A 14850-nucleotide genomic window follows, 5' to 3' on the forward strand; every position below is an offset into this window, starting at 1 on the left:
ACACCAGAAGTCAAGCAAGGAGACATAGAGAAAGAGCTGAGCACATTGAGAGGTTGGGTATGGATCAAGGGCAACAGGCTCATGGTGGTAATGGAAACCACCAGGCTCAGCAAGAGGGTCCAGCACCACGTCCAAGAATAGTTGTGGGAGCTGGTGATGAGGCCAATACTCAGGGTCAGAGATATGGGATTCAAGCTCCTACACCTGAAAACGATTTTGAGATCAAATCTGGCTTGATCAACATGGTGCAATCAAACAAGTTCCATGGCTTGTCATTAGAAGACCCATTAGATCACATTGACAACTTTGATAGAGTTTATGATCTAACTAAGATGAATGGAGTGAGTGAGGACAGTTTCAAGTTGAGGCTATTCCCTTTTTCTCTAGGAGACAAAGCTCATCAGTGGGAAAAGTCTCTACCTCAAGGATCAGTCACAACTTGGGAGCAATGCAAAAGAGCATTTCTAACCCAGTTCTTCTCTTCATCAAGAACAGCAAGGTTACAAAATGAAATCTCAAGTTTCATTCAGAAGAACCATGATTTATATTGTGAGGCTTGGGAAAGATTTAGAGGGTATACCATGCAATGCCCTCACCATGGATTCTCAGATTGTCAGCTGCTAAGTACCTTCTACAGAGGTGCTTTACCAAAGGTCAGACTTCTCTTGGACACAGCTTCAAATGGTAATTTCATGACCAAGGAAGTCAATGATGCCATGACCCTAGTGGAGAATGTAGCTCAGAGTGATGAGCTTTATGGATCAGACTTTGAAAGGAATTCAAGAGGAGCTGTGAGTGCTGAAGAGGAATGGACAAGGAAAGACATCAAGTCTCTCAACGAGAAGACACACTTCTCTTAGCTTCTCATCAGTCAGCCAACTTTGTTAGAGATGTGAATCATGTGTTTCATGACACATTTCAAAGGGAAGACATCACAACTGAGGTGAACTTTGTAGGTGGCCAACAAGGTTACCAAAAGGGCTTTACCTACTACAAGAATCCTCCAAACCAGAACTTCTATCTTCAAAACACTCAACAACAAGGTTTTGTCCCTCCCCAACAACAAAGTCTCCAACAGAACTCAGAGAATAAGGATCAAGAAGTGCAGAACCTGCTCCAGCAAATCCTCCAAGGTCAAGCAAATGGTGCCATGGACTTCAACAAGAAAATGGCAGAGATTAACAACAAGGTGGATTGCACTTATTCTGATCATCTAACTCAACTTTCCACCTTGGCTTCCAAAGTCAAGACTCTAGAGAACAACAAGGGCCACTGCAGTTCTCAAGCTCAAAGATCTTTACCAGGGACATCAGTTGCACATCAAACAGAATACTGCAATGCAATCCTCTCAAATGATGAGAATCATGCTGCTGTCGAAGAAATTGAAGATCTTCTCAATGGAAATGTCTCAAGTGAAAAATGCCTGACAAAAGATGAGGAGGACGCCATCATAGATGAGTTTGAGTTCCTGTTCTGTGATCTCAACGAGGACATTGAGAAAGAAGGTGGGGAGGCAGCTTCTTTTGATATGAGAAAGAATGATTCTGAGATTACTGAAAGATAGGATCAGAGAATGGTTCAAGGAAGGACATCTGATGGAGTCTCTAGCACTGGTTCAACAAGGGTGAAACCCAAATCAATTCCCAAGCTAGGTAACCCAGGAAAGTTCTCCATCTCATGCTATCTTGGAAATTTGAAAGTGGACAATGCTTTGTGTGATTCTTGATCAAGCATCAGTGTAATGTCTTTAGAAATGGTGGAGAGACTAGGGATCAAGAGTCTTAAGCATCACCCCATGTCAATTACCTTTGGAGATTCATCCTCAAAGAAGCCATATGGAATCCTTGTAGACTACCCATTAAAGATTGGTGAATGCACAGTTCCAACTGATTTTGTAGTCATGAAGATGAAAAAGACCAAAGAGCTACCTCTTCTGCTTGGAACTCCATTTCTGAACACCACAGGAGCAAGGATGGACTTTGATACTCAAAGAGTGGTGCTTACTAAGGTAGATTATGAAGTATATTATCCCCTTAAACCTCCTCTTGCTGGATTTTGTGGGGTTATATCTGATGATTCTGATGAGTTGAAACACTATGAGATGCAGTATGTGGGGAGTATTGGAACTATAGAAGAAGCTCAACCCCTTGCATCTGTTGAGAAGAAGAAAGAATCCTTAGTAAGACCTGATCTTGAGTTTGAAGGAGATTTGTTTAGTGATGATGAAGCTTGCTTGGAATCTTTTTCTCCTACACTAAGTGAGAAGGAGGTCAGCAGCAACAAAAGCAATGGTTCAGGGTCTCAAGACAAGAACCCAACAAGCACCAAATCATTCACTCTTGGGTCCTCTTCTCAAGTCTTAACTCTCACTCCATGGAAGTCTGATGGTGGAGCTGTGGAATACAAGGTTAAAGGCATTGGAGGATCAAAACCTTTTGCAAAAGTCAGGGCAATCCTCACACAAGAGCTCATAGACAAAGGGTCATCTGGTGTTCAAGAGCTGATGAACAGGGACCTACTGCTTGAATTCATGGACAAGACAAGGAGCATCAAAGTTCCTCCTCTCACTCACTAAGAAAAGAGTATGAAAAGTCAAACTTAGTGACTTAAAACAAAGTGCTCTTGGGAGACACGCCAAGCTTATCGTTTGTAAATATTCTTTTTAATGCTTTATTTTGCTGTTTTTAGGATTTTTTGATGTGTCTTGTAGAGTGTGTTCAGGTTACAGATGACCTGGTGTTCTTTGGCCTCAAGAAATGGTGGACAAGATGCAAGGAAATGCAAAATTTGGCTAAGTTCACAGTTTGCCACGACCATGAATCACTGCTTGACCCAGGCGTGGCATGAGTTTTTTTCTTGGATGCCAACCTTCGGTGATTGCCATGGGGAGATTGCCACGCCCAGAATTGAATCGTGGCAAGTTGAATTTTGAATAGACCACCATTCGGCTTTTGCCACGGGAGGAATGCCACGGGTAGATTCAAGGCGTGGCAACATGTTTTAAGGCAGCAGAACCTTCCTTTTGCCATGGTCTCTTTGCCACGGTCACATCCAAGCCGTGGCAATGTGTTAGAGGAAGAAAAAAAGAATGCCACGGGCTGTCCAGAGGAGCTTCCAGACCGTGGCAACAGGGGGTGGCAAGAGGAACAATGCACAAAAACGAGCTCCAACCCTCACTACAAGCACGTTCAGATCAGTGCAAGGAGCAGCATCAAAACTAGGACACCTCCAGTGATGTTTAGCCCCCTGAGATTCACAATTCCACTACTCCCTTCCATCAAAAACAAATCTGGTAAGACTCCAAACTCCTTGTACATATGCATCTAGTTCTTTATTTCTCATTTTGCATCTTTCTTGCTTTTGCTTTTCACTCCTCTCTTATGCTTTAATAACACAAGGGACTGTGTTATCTAAGTGTGGGGGAGGGGTCTTGTGTTTACTAATCATGTTTATTCTGCTCTTATTTTCCTTTTCACTTTGAGTCTCATTTTGCATTCATCTATGTGCATATAAAAACCAAAAAAATGGAAAAATCTGAAAAATTTTTACAAAAAAATGCTCATGTAGTTGCATTCACATTTTAGGTTGAGTTTAGTTTGGATTTTAATATAGGTTGCATCATATGCAAATGGGAGTAATGATAGATTTTTTCTTGAAGAGAGCATCATTTTAAGAGCTTGGTCCCTTAAGGCATTACAAAACTGGTATGAAATAAAGTGTGAAACATGCTTTGAACTGGTGTCTCAATACTTTTGTGCTAGCTGAATCAAGTTGTGAATAGCCTCAACCTTGCTTAAGTGAGAACCCTTGAATTTGACATCTAATTATCATGTTTGTGCATATCATTGTGAATTCATGGGTACCACATACATATTTGAGCTTTCTTATCCTTTTTTATCATTCTTGCTAGCTCAAATAGCTGATCTCTCATCTTGAGACAGTTCCCTGCCTTTAGCCAAACCTTTCTTTGAAGCCTAAACACCCTTCTTGTGTGCATGATTTGTGAGGCCTTGTTTCTAGTAGACTTGGTAAAAAGTGTTGGGTTTAGAGCGACAAAGATAGTGCTGCATGTAGATACTAGTCCAACATCAAGGGCTAGTCTAGGTTTAGGTGAAAGTGAAAGCATTGATTTTGAGTGTGTGAGCTGAAAAGAAAAAAATCTGAGTGATGAAAGTGGAAAGAACCGGATTGGTTAGGGGAATGAATGCTTAAATGAAAGAAAGTGAGTGTGTGCTGAAATGTAAAGCTCATGTGTTGAAATGAAAAGAATCTCATAAAAAGAAAAAAAAAAGAGAAAAGATTCAAAAAGAGGCTGAATTAAAGAAGAGCTTGTGTGTTAAAGAAAAGAAACTCACTAAGTGGTTGTTAAAGAAAGCATTCCCCTAAGAGATGAAATGAAGAGAGTGATGAGAGCTGATTGAGTGTCAAGGATAAAATGCCATTTGGGGTGAGTAGACTAGAGAAAGAATCTTGAGAGATTTAAAGTTGAGTGTGAAAAGCATTTTGGGTGTGGGGTAGATGCAGTTCTATCTTTGTATGCATCCATTGCTTTTTAACCTTAGCATTTTACTAAAGTCTACTAATTTTTGAGTGATCCCCTTGCATGGAATACCAGTTACTTGATTGAGATCATTTTAATCTCAAAACCCAGTCCCAAGCCAAATGAATTCACTTGATTTGCATGAACATGATCCACTTGAAACTTTAAATGAATGTCAAAAGGTTGAGGTTAGGAATGCTTGTGAAGGTTTGTGCTTGAGTTTGGTTCATTTGGTGACAAGTATGGCTAATTTTTATGAGTAAATCAGTTTGCAGTGCAGTCTAGAATTGGTAACTTGAACAATGAGCTTTGAATTCTTTTAATGATGATCTCTCTTTAAAGAAATATGAACTCCCATGCATTCAACCTCTCTCTCTCATTTGTTCTTGTTTGCTTGAGGACAAGCAAAGGAAAAGTGTGGGGGAGTTGATATACTCATATTTTGTCATGTTTATGATTGCATTTTTTTCCAAATATTGAGTCTCATGCATACATTTAGGTAGTTTTACATATATTTGTCTTTGCTTTTGTCTTTAGTTAGGAATTGCATTGGGTGCTAGAGGGTCCTGCATTTTTGGAGTGTTCTCAGGTCATTTAGAGACTTTTGGGAGCAACTTGGAGCTGGGATCATGGAGGAACCCTCACCTGTGTACAGCAACTCGGACAGATGGTTTGGTGCAGACAAAACCCTCACTTTGATCGCGTGGGACGAAGGACTTGCAATGCTACTCAACCTCCGGTGTCTTCATCAAGAATCAAGACGAATGAGTCTAGTGTCCGGAACACTTGGAATCAGACGATTTGGATCCATGAACTGGGAGATATCGCCATAGGAACACATGTCTCGCGGTCCGATCAGGTCTTACGCGATGCGCCTCAAAGAACCGGTGGAACGGAGCCCTTGCCGACGTCATTGTAACCCAAACTCTTCATCAAAGTTGGAGATGATAGAGTCACGGTCCCAAAACAGGTCGAATCATTGGATTTGGAGTTATGAGCTGTGACTTACGGAAGGCGAGAGACATACATATCAGCCAGGCGAGTGTCATGATTTGACACGGTGATAATGCCACAGCCTGAGATTCCCTGTGGCATAATATGACAACTCTAGGGATTTGGCACGGTTACCATGCCACGGCCATGCACTTAGCCGTCGCAACCTCCAAAGTTTTCTAAAAGAGACAAAAGAGCATGACACGGCCTTAATGCCATTGTCTAACCTGACCATGGCAATGTTTTCCCTACCTTTGGCGATTGACACTGTGAGAATGCCACGGTCTACATCAGACCGTGGCAAGATACTACTGATGAAGCCAACTTTCGGGATTTTACATGGTCTTGAGGCACGGCCTTGAACCTGACCACGGCAAGCAATGAAGATCTTTGACACGCCCATAATGCCACCGCCAAACATCAGGCTGTGGCAATCATTGAATGATCAACACCTTGCCACCCCCAACATGACACGGTCCAGATCAAGACCGTGGCAATCCAAGAAGTTCATCACCCAAACCCAGAAAGGAAGAGACACGGCCACTAGACATGGTGAAAATCAAGCCATGGCAACCTTGATCATGAAGAATCTGTCCAAGAACTTTGACACTGTCAGTTTGCCACGGTCTGGCCAAGCATCATCTGACCGTGGCAAACCACACCACTATCCATCAAAGCCGGGTAAGGACCCAGTTTGTCCTGGGCTGACCCGGTCCGCAAGAGACACTATATATGCTTTTTAGGGTTTTTTCCAAGGGGGGAGCTTGGTTTTCTCTCTAGTTTTCTTTCCTTTTTAGTGTAAAAGCGAGCTTGTTAAGAGATATCTCAAGGATTTAATCAATCTAAGTCTGTTTCTTATCATCTCATCTTCTTATCTTTGCTTCTAATCATGATTAACATCACCTCTTGCAAAGGAAATGGTGTGTTCATCATGATTAGTGAGTAGTCTTCTTTTAAGCTTCTAGGTGTGTAGATTAGGGTTCTTAGATGTAGATTAATGATTGTTTAAGCTTAGATTCTCTTCTCCTTTCCTTAGTTAGCTGATCCAAATGCTAGATCTCTCATTATAAGCTTGATCTAGAACTTAGGCATTTCTCCACCCACAAGGTGTTTGATGAAATGCCTGAATGAGCTAACTTAAGGGTTTATGCCTTTTTCATCATAGGAATGATTGTTAAATGCATGAATGACATATTAGAACTGTTTTTTAATGCTCATTGATTCATATTTCACAAATGATGATTTGGTTTGAAAATGGATTAGTGTAGAGGTTAGTGCCTTCATGAGAGGATTAATCTAGATTAGAGTTCTAAGTTAATTGGAATTTGAGATCATGTGATGTTTGCTTTATCTTTCTGTATAAGATTCAGTCTTTCTTAGCTCTTATTTTGATGCACAAAGAGGCTGTCTGGTCATTTTAGACTTGGAACCTTATGCTTGTTGATTGTTTATTCATCTAATGGGAATTAGTCTTGAATTGGTAATTAACAAAGGGATTTTTGCATGAGAATGAATTAATCTGATTTGGAAGTCTAGACTAAAGAATTGCAAGTGTTGCATTGTTTGCTTAGCATCATGAATTCACATTTAAAGCACCCTGATCAATGATCACATCTAGAGGTTTAGCTTTCTCTTTATTTGAATTTGAGTGTTTGTTTAGTTTCTCTTGCTTGTTTAATTCTTAATTACTGCTTGTTCTTGTTTGCTTTATCTTTTTCGATCACCTTGTTACCAACTCATCTGCTTATTAGACTTGAATTAAGATAGCTCCTCATAGTTCTAGTGTCTAGAATCTCTCCATTTGGATTGATACCTCAAGTGCTACAATGACATGAGTAGTTGAGGAATTGATCAAGGATTGAAAAAAACCTACTATCAGTGGCTACGGGTGGAGCTTGGACGACCGCAGCTGAAGGGTTGTTGGCCGCAGGCACGGGGTATGTGACCACGGAGAAAGAACTCCGAGGTGACCCAGTTGATTTATGTTCTCTTTTGTCTTTGAAGTGTTTTCCTGGGACTTCTGGCTCAGTGTGCTCTTATCTTAGGTCAAGATCTTTGTTGAGAAGTGTTTGATGTGGGCTAGGGTTAGGGTTCGTGATTAAGTTTTAAATTTATAAAACCTAAGAATACTGCAAGTGCACAGTTGTACGATGTAGTACTTGAAGTGTTGATCCACAGGGAGGATGTCTAATCTGCAGAAACTTCAAACTGGGATAAGTAATAATAAACTCAAGAGGGTTTTGGTTTTTAGGGGAAAAGAAAAGACAAAATAAAACTAGACCTAATGCTTAACTAATTCGACTAAAGGCTAAAATATGAAATAGAGTTGAGTTGCCAAGGACAATATACGGGATGCTCGATTCAAAAAAGGGTTCTAAACTCATAGGGGGCGACGCAGATTTCCCATGTTTACCCTAATCGATATCTAAGTATCTTCTAACAAGTCTCAGGTAGAATATCTTAATCTATTTCTAAGATCTGCATGGAACTGGAATAGGCATTTATATGGCTAACTGATATATATATATATACATTTCCATGTTTAAGATGCATTTTTGGTTCAAGAATTGAGTCACATTCATACATTTTAGATAGTTTCCTCATGTTTTTTCTTTATTTTAGAGTTTTAGGACTTTGCATTTGGTCCAAGTGAGTCTTGCATGTTTGGAGTGTTATTCAGGTGCTTTGGACTTCGTTGGGAGTGGAAAAAATAGAATCAGGTGAAGGAATGGTGAAGAAAAGGTGCAAAAATGGTGAAATGGGTATTTTGGAGTCTATGGGCAAAACCATGTACCGCAGGCAGTTTTTCTCGGCTAAAAACCATGGCGCGGGAGGAATTTCTCAGCTAAAAACGCGTACTGCGTACATGATCCTTGGCCAAAAATCTCTTGTGCCAATACGCCTCAAAGATCGCATTACTGGAAAGTCTTCCCGTCCGATTCAGATTCTGGGGTCTTCAGCAAAGATAAGATAATTGAGTCAAGGTTCTAGAGCAGTCGGAATAAATGGATTTGGAACAGTAAGCTGAAAGATATGGCCAACGGAAGACGAACCTGTCACGCATCCATTTGGAACTTTCATGAAGACACCGGAGACTAGATCGGACGAGAAGGGATGATCAGACCCTGTTTTAGTTTGAGAGAATGTAATAGAGTTTCCAGAACATTTTGAGTCAGGAGATTTGGATCTGTGATCTAGGAGATAACGCAAACGGAGTAAGCACAGTTTAGAATCAAATCCGTACTAGTGCAGTGCGCCTTAAAGATCGGCTTACTGGAAAGCCTTGCTGACCTGAGATAGAGTTGGGTTCTTCACAAACGTTTGAGCTTATTGCGTCATTATCCTATGGATTTGGTCTTGAGTCATTTGGATCACTGATCTGAGAGTTACTGAGAACAGAAGACGAGTGTATCATTCCGGGTCATAACCTCATAAGAGCTGTTTGGGTGCTAAGTGTTTTTAGGCCTCGAGATGAATGCCTCGGCCTCCACCAACCCGAGGCATAGCTTCTCAACATCATTTGGGAGTGCCTCGACAATCAGGCCTCGGTCAGCTGACCATGAGGCAGTCTTGTTCAGCTAGTTGATCTCCATACGACTAAGTATAAAGGCTGGAAGCATCAAAGCTGTTTGGTTCTGGATTTCTCTAAGTATCAAGACCGGCCTCGACCATCATGCCTTGCCTTCACTACCATGAGGCCCTCCTAAACATGATCCCTCGGTGTGAACCCCTCGGCTTGGATAACCAAGACATGTCTTGCACGAACGAAATGATCAACACCTAGCTGTGACCCCTCAACCTGTTCTACACCGAGGCACTCCTACACGCATGAAATGTGCAAGACCTCGGCCTGACCCCTCGGAATGCTTGACCCCCAGGCCTTTGTCATCACAACCCAGTTCACAAACAAGCTTGCTTCACGTTCAAAGACCTTAGCTGAATCAAAGACAAAGTTCACACATGTTCTTGAAATGTTTTTCACATTGAAACCCAGATACAAGACCCCTTGGTGTGTGGTCTTGGTATGGATGATCTTGAACACAACGAGGCATGGCTCCAGCTACCCAAGTAGGTCGGATCAGTACCCGATTTATCCCGGGTTGACAGGTTCGGTCCAAGACTCTATAAATACTTTGTGAGCCAAAAGCCTAGTTATCTTTCATTCCATCTTTAGTTTATTTGCCTCTTTTGTGTAAAACTCTTTGTGTTAAGAGATATAATCAAATCAAGAGTATTTGCTTAGCACTTTATCATCTTTTCATCTAATCTCACATCATTAATCATGATCAACAACACATCTTGCAAAGGATTAAGTGTGTTGATTATGATTAGTGAGTAATCACCTAATTAGAGTTCTAGATATGTAGGTTAGGGTGCTTAGGGGTTTAATTAAGGTTGCTTAGGGCTAGATTAATGCATCTTCTTCTTGCTTAAGATGATCTTAATGCTGGGTTTTTTAATCAGTTAAACCCAGATTCTAGACATTTCGTGCACTAAAAGTATTTGATGAAATGTCTGAACCAGCTAAGTCAAGAGTCTATTGTTTGATTCACATGGAAATGTTGTTTTGAGCATAGATGGTATATTAAGATTGGTTTATAATGCATTCCTTTCATTGTGCCTCTAATGATGATTATGTATGAGCAATGTTTGGTTTAGTGTCTTGATGCTTGGGAAAGATTAAGGCTTGTTTAGAATCTTAAGCTGATTAGATCATTCATCATCATTGTCATTAGCATCCTTAGTTAAACCCTGATGCACCCTAGCTAACTATCATGTCTAGAACTCTATTGTTTTTCTCATCTTTACATCTTGTAAATACATTGTTGCTTTTGTTATTGATTGTTTAAGAGTGTTTAATCTTGCTTAGTTTTATTTCATCATTGTTTGTAACCAAAACCCACTTTTTTTTGCTTGAATTAAGATACAAATCACATAAACTAGTGAACTAGACCCACAAGATGGATTGATAACTCTTTATGCTGCAACAGATAAAGGGATTAATACCCTAAGAGCTTGAAAACTCCTGTTTATCAAATTGGCGTCGTTGCCAACTTGTGGGATTTAGCAGTATCTTTCTTTTCTTTTACTGATCGGACTTTTAAGTTTTGTCTTTGAGTTACAGGTGCATGAGAACAAGATCTAGGAGTTGTGATCCTCATCTCCCATACATCAACAATATCAACTTGTTGGAGAGGAGAGCAAGAAGACCAAGAGCAGAAGGTCAAGCTGAGGGTATGGAACAGCCAGGGGATCAAGAGAGCACCAGGCTTCAAGTGAACCAGAATCAGGCAGCCAGAAATGAAGCACAAGCCTTTGTGAACCAGAACATGGCGGCCAGAAATGAGCACCAGGCTCAAATGAACCAGAACAAGGCGGCTAGAAATGAGCATCAGGCTCATGTGAAGCAAGAGAACCAATACCAGCAAAAGAATCACCAGCCTCAAGTAAGGAATCCAGTCTTTGTTGGAGAGAATGACAGGGCTAATGCACATCAAAACAGAGCAGGAATCTAACCTCCACAAGTCCTAAACAACAATTTTGAATTGAAGGCATCACTTCTCAATATGGTGCAGAATTCAAAGTTTCATGGACTGCCTCTAGAGGTTTCACTTGATCACCTTGATCAATTTGACAAAGTCTGTAATCTGACAAAGATTAATAGGGTATCAGAAGATAGCTTCAAGTTAAGACTGTTCCCTTTTAGCTCTGGAGACAAAGCTCATCATTGAGAAAAGAATTTTCCTAGGGCCTCTATTCAAACATGGGATCAATGTAAGCTGGCTTTCCTCTCTAAGTTCTTCTCCACATCAAGAACTGCCAAGTTGAGTAATCAAATCTCAAGCCTGACGCAACACAACAATGAGACCTTTGAGAAGGCTCTAGTGAAGAAAAAAAGCTGAAACAGGATATAAAGGAGCTGCAGATCAAGATTAATAAAGTGTTAGTTGCAACTCAAAAGCCTATACACTTTGTGGGAGAGTTTAGTGAGAAGAACTGCTTTGAGAATGTCAATGAGGAGGGTTAATCACAAGAAGAGCTGCACTAAATTGGCATCATTTAGGTTGCATAAATCATTCCAAATCATGTTTTATTTCATGCATTTTAGGTCCTTAGGGTTTGTTTTAGAACTTAGGAGATGCATTAGGTCCCAATGAGTCTTTGCATGTTTTGAGTGTCTATCAGGTGAATATGGAGCTGAAAAGATGAATCCAGGAGGTGGAATGGTGAGCAAAGAGTGAAAAAGTGGAAAAATTAGGTCTTGGGAGATTTTCGGCCATTCTCGCTGGCCAGGAAGGTTTCACCGGCCATTTTCATGTACCGCGGGAAGCTTTACCGGCCATTTCCATGTACCGCGAACGAAGTGTATCGGCCAAAATCTCCGGGTTTGAACGAGTCTCAGAAATCGCCTGTCCGGGGAGCCTTCCGGTCCGATCCAGACGGCGGGTCCTTCATAGAAGTTGGAGAGCATTGGAGCACGGTCTCATAGCAAGTGGAATCGTGGAATTCGGACGCGTGAGCAGAGAGATAAGCTAGTCGGAAGGAACCCCTGTCTCGCAGGTATTCCGGACCGAGCAGATCAGTCTTGAAGGATGCGAAGGACGGTGCACTTCCAGGCCGATTCAGTTTCCGGGGCCTTCATGAGAATCAGAGACATTTGAGTCTTCTTTCCAGAACATCCGAGATCAGTCAATTCGGAGCTTTGAGCAGAAAGATACGGTCTCCGGAATGGACACATGTCTAGGCGCCTCCCTCTGGTCGTGTAAATGCGCTTCAAAGATGTGCCCTCCAGGAAACCTTACACTTCCCAAGCACTGAAACTTCCTTCATCAAAGTTGGAGATAAATGAGTCCTCTGTCTTCTGCAACCGGAATTACTCAATTCGGACAGGTCTCCAGGAAGTTACACTCTCCGGAATGCGAGATGGTCCAGACAGCCCAGGATGACTAAGTTAAACATGCCGCGATTTCAATGCCACGGTCCACACTTGGCCGTGGCAACTTTTGTGCACCCTCGGCCAATGACACGATATAAATGCCACGGTGTGAGGCTTGGCCGTGGCAACATCTTGCAACCTTCGGCGATTAGCACGAGCTTAATGCCACGGTCTGGGACTTGACCGTGGCAAATGAACAAGTGGCTGGAGATAATTTCTACACAGTTTCGACTTTTGACACGATCTCAATGCCATGGCCTGAGACTTGGCCGTGGCAAGCATATACTTGGCTGGGAAGGACTTCACATACATGCGGGTTTTGGCACGGTCTGAATGCCACGGTCTGGGGGCTTGACCGTGGCAACCTTTACACATCTTCGGCGTTTGACACGGTTAACTTGCCACGAGTCCCAGATGAAGCTTGATCAGACCGTGGCATCAAAAGGAACCAAGAACACAAGTAAAGACTTTGACACGGTCAGGAATGCCACGGTCACACCAAGGATGCACCAGACCGTGGCAAACCCTTCTTTGCCCATCAAGGCCGGGTCAGTACCCGGTTTGTTCCGGGTTGACCCGGTTCGCCCAAGCCTCCTTTATAAGGTTTTTAGACCTAATTTGTAGGGAGGACTTAATCTACTTTTAGTCTTTTTTCCCCCTTTTGTGAAAAACCACTTAATACACTTTGTTTTAGAGAGTTTAAATCGATTTGCAGTTTCTTTCCATCTTGTTCATCATTTCTATTCATCAAAATCAACTTCTAATCATGATTAACACCACATCTTGCAAAGGATCTAGTGTGTTGATCATGATTAGTGAGTAGTTACCTTAATGAGGTTCTAGATGTGTAGGTTAGGGTGCTAAAGTGTTAGATTAGGAGTGTTTAGGGCTAGATTCATTAGTTCATTTCTCTAAACAACTATTCTCTATGCTAGATCCTTGATAATCACTTGAGATCTAGATTCTGGGAATTTCATGCACCAAAAGTGTTTGATGAAATTCCTGAAAGAGTTGTGTTAGAGGTTTAAGTAATTTTTCATCATGGGAATGATTTGTTAAATGCTTGAATGATCATTGAGAACTGTTTATTAATGCATATTGATTCATATTTCACAAATGGGAATTTGGTTTGAAAATGGATTAGTATAGGGGTTAATACCTTCATGAGAGGATTAACATAGATTAGAGTTCTTAATCACTTGAATCATGTCTCATCATTGTCATTAGCATTCCTAGTTTAACACCAAAGCACCCTAACCATCTATCATGTCTAGAATCTCATACCTCCATCATATCTTATTCACACCATTTGTCATTGTCATTAGTCTTTAATCCTGTTTATGTTTATAGTTGTCTCTAGATTAATCAAGACCCACTCTTGTTTGCTTGAATTAAGAACTTGATCATATAGCTTAGTGTCTAACACCACATCTGGATTGATAAACCTCTTTGTGCTACATTGACAAGGGGATTGATAGCCCTGAGACCCTAAAAAGTCTTGTCTATCAATTGGCGCCGTTGCCAAATTGTGGTTTGATTAGCATTAAGCTCTGATCTGTTCTTGAGATCAAGTGCTTACTTTCTTGTTTTTACTGATTCCTTTCAAGTTCTGTTTGTGATTTCAGGTGTATGAACACCAGGTCTAGATCAAGAAGCTGTGGTCCTCCTTTTCCTCTAAACGACAACATCAACCTTTTGGTACCAAGGAGGAGAAGAGACAGACGTGGTAGACAAATTGATCAGACTGAGATGGCAGAACAAGGAGATCACGTAGTAGATATAGAACAACCAGTTCAGGAGCAACAGGCTCAAGGTCATGGAGCTGGTATTGGAGTTGGTCAAGGGCTTCACCAGGGTAATGTTCAGCAGGAACAGGTGCACCATCAACAAGCTTATGTCCACCAGGGACAAGCTCAAGCTCATCAACAGAGGCATCAGGCCAAATCAGCAAAGACACCAGGTGCACCACCAACCCCACCCTTTCCAACCACAACAAAGAAGATATGAGCAACCCCAAGTCTATGTTGGAGAGAATGACAGGGCCAATGCTCATCAGTATGGAGCTGGTATTCAGGCACCACCTGTGCAAAACAACAACTTTGAAGTGAAAGCATCATTGCTGAATATGGTCCAGAACTCAAGGTTCCATGGGTTAGCAATGGAAGACCCCTTGGAACACTTGGACCAGTTTGATAAGGTGTGTGATCTGACCAAGATAAATGGAGTTTCAGAAGACAGCTTCAAGCTAAGACTATTCCCATTCAGTCTTGGTGATAAAGCTCATCAATGGGAGAAGAATCTTCCAAGAGGCTCCATTCAAACCTGGGAGCAATGCAAGCAAGCCTTCTTATCTAAGTTCTTCTCCACCTCAAGAACTGCA

General features: G+C 41.5%; 1 non-coding gene across 1 annotated transcript; it reads right to left on the reverse strand.

The window, feature by feature from the left end:
- Positions 1 to 498: 498 nt before the first annotated feature.
- LOC112082294 lies at positions 499 to 604 on the reverse strand. The gene has a single exon (XR_002896952.1). It is a non-coding gene; the product is annotated as a small nucleolar RNA R71 (small nucleolar RNA).
- Positions 605 to 14850: the final 14246 nt, after the last annotated feature.

Source organism: Eutrema salsugineum, unplaced genomic scaffold, assembly GCF_000478725.1.
Source record: "Eutrema salsugineum unplaced genomic scaffold, Eutsalg1_0 scaffold_8, whole genome shotgun sequence".
NCBI classification, from domain to species: Eukaryota; Viridiplantae; Streptophyta; class Magnoliopsida; order Brassicales; family Brassicaceae; genus Eutrema; species Eutrema salsugineum.